This window comes from Neophocaena asiaeorientalis, unplaced genomic scaffold (genome assembly GCF_003031525.2).
Source record: "Neophocaena asiaeorientalis asiaeorientalis breed wild unplaced genomic scaffold, Neophocaena_asiaeorientalis_V1.1 scaffold51, whole genome shotgun sequence".
Lineage (NCBI taxonomy): Eukaryota > Metazoa > Chordata > Mammalia > Artiodactyla > Phocoenidae > Neophocaena > Neophocaena asiaeorientalis.
In genome coordinates this window covers 281,663-284,243 of record NW_020173335.1, presented here as the reverse complement: position 1 = coordinate 284,243, position 2,581 = coordinate 281,663, and the positions used below count along the sequence as shown (strand labels likewise).

The 2,581-nt window shown below is 54.9% G+C and overlaps 1 protein-coding gene across 2 annotated transcripts in view; it reads left to right on the top strand.

The window, feature by feature from the left end:
- Nucleotides 1-2,581, top strand: part of DMBX1 (diencephalon/mesencephalon homeobox 1) — a 5,538-nt gene that overhangs the window by 178 nt on the left and 2,779 nt on the right. The gene's annotated exons all lie outside the window — the stretch shown is intronic.

The window sequence follows — 2,581 nt, the reverse complement described above, 5'->3', positions numbered from 1 at the left end:
GGACGGGGGCTGGGGGGGGGTGGGGTGGAGGAGAGATCTGGGGGAAGAGACTCTGGAAGGTGAAGACAGGAGGGAGTACTGGGAATGTTTACTCTGGGAGACTCAGGAAGACCCAGGTCACTTAGTAACACAGGGAGATGTCAATTCAAAATCTATGTGTGACTGTCCAGAGCACCCTTGTTTGCCAGCACTGTGCTGGGCCCTGGAGCTGCCCTATGCCTTCAGATTCCCTTAACCACCCTGTGAGGGAGGGATTCATTAGCCTCTCTCACAGGCGGAGAGACTGAGGTAGGAGGTAAGGGACTAGCCCACAGCATTCCAGCTAGGAAGTGGCTGGAGTGCCCAGGGAGTCCCATCTGTAACAGCTCCCATGTTTTGATCACTGATTGTATGCCAGGCACTGTGTGAGGCGCGCTCTCTCTCTCTGTGCGTCTAACCATTCAACTCCAGTGAAGGGAGGCTATTATCTCCATTTTATGGACAAGGAAATGGAGGCTCAGAGAGGTTAACTCTAGGCAGGGCTGGGGTAGGAGATTAGAATGTGACATTATGGCTAAAAATCTGAGCTTTGAAGTTACAGACTTGCAGTCATTGTAGGGTCTGCCCACTCACCTCTCTTCTCTGAGCCTCAGCTTCCCCCTTTATAAAAGGGAACATGGTGGTGCCCATCCCATAGGATGGTTGGGATGTTATTTGAGATAACATAATCAAGGTATTCAGTAGGGACTGGTAGGTGCTCAGAGGAAATGATTACCCAGGTCCCAGGGGAAGTGCCCATGAGGGAGCTGCAGCCTGGTCCCCCCTCTCCCAGTTCAACTGATTGTTGCCCTGACCTGGCAGCCCCTCAGTGAGCATGGGAAGGATTTGATGGCATAGGTGGGGAACGTGATTTCCTGGGAGGTGAAGCCACCCGCCCCATCCTGTCCCAGGCCAAACCTCAAGCAGCTGGTGAATTGCTCTGGCCCTGGGCCAGGTGGTCCTCAGAGAGCTTTAGGACACTCCCAGGGAGGCCAGGTGCCCAGAGGCTCATGAGAGGGCACGGCAGGAAGAATGTGGCCAGGATCAAATGGTGGGGCAGACCAGAGAAGCATGATCAGCTGATGCAGTCAGGGAGGGCTTCCTGGAGGCCACGGAGCAGGAGTCAGGGACAAGGAAGGGGGACTAGCGTGAGTAAAGGCACAGAAATGGGATGGGATACGAGGCCTGGGTAGGGGTTCCAGCCTGGCAGGGAGGGTGAGGCGGCTGCTTCTACTCCTTTAGACGCTGCCAGGCTCCGGGAAGGGCTCAGTGGGTAAAATGGAGCCCCTGGTCACCTTCTGTAGATTAGCATTGGGGTCATCAGTCTCCAGCATGGGGATGTGGGTGCAGTCCTGCCCGGGCTACGGCTGCTTCTCTGGTTTGGAGTGAATTCCCTGTGCCCAAGCTGGTGGTGACATTTGATCCTTACCATGTTCCAGGGCTCAGAGAGGAAGAGTCAGGGACAGAGGCTCACCTCTGCTGGTGGGGACAGAGGAAGTGGAGTATTCAGTGCTCCCACCAATTCTCTAATCTTGAGAAGGAGGGATATGAGCTCCAGGCGGTCCTTTGTGTGGAGGCCTCGCCTTCCAGCAGGAGGTTTTGCTGATGGTACGGAGAGCCTGGCATCCCAGGCTGTGACTGCCTCCCACCTTTGTAGTCCCCGAAGCCAGCAGCAGAAGGCTGAGCTGCTGCTCCCACACCCAGTGTTCTACTGAGAGGGGTCCTCACTCCTTCCCCTCCCGCAGCGTGACCAGCATGAGCTCAGGGCTCGGTCCAGGCTGGGATCAGTACCAGTTTGTAAGAGGTTCAGGGCTTCCTGGATACCCAGTTGCCTCCTACTTCCTCGTTTAGAGTGTGGCGTTGACTCCCCAGTCCCTGGAGTGCAGGGGAAGGACCTTGGCAGCCCTGTGCAGAGGCTGACACAGCTCGGGTTCCCTTCAGCATAGATAGTCCAGGGTCCACTTATGGGTGTTGGTAGGCGGGGAGAGAGAGGTTAACTGTCCATCCTCCAGGGACTGGTCAAGCAGAAGTGTTGGAGGCTAGACAGCAACCCCAGACAGACATCTATGCCGGGAGGTTCATGTTCCCAGCACGTGGGCAGGACTGTGGAATCTGTGGTCCACCAGGCCTGTCTCCCCTCCAAGCCTGTGGTGGTTAGTACCTGCTCTCTTTGTCCTTCCCTCCTGGAGGAAGCAGCTAGAAGGGTCAAGACCACACGCAACAAGGCTTTCCTGTGTTCTGAGGGCCCTGCCAGAGCCAGGCTTTCTGTTGAGGAGACATAAGAGCGGGAGCCTCAGGTCCTGCCATCAGAGATTCACAGGCCAACTGGGACGATGAGATTCATACCCAGAGGACTTGGATCAAGTGCCAGTGAATTCCATCTCCTCAGTCAGACCTCTCCTAAGTGTACCTTGCAGATAAGTCATGGCCTGGCTTCTCATGGTCGGGACAGTATTTTGTTGGTATCTAGAATCTAAGGGTCATAGGCTATTAGAAGCTTTGTGACATGGACTTCCAAATTATTAGCATCATGTACTCTCAGAATATTATAAACTTATTATTC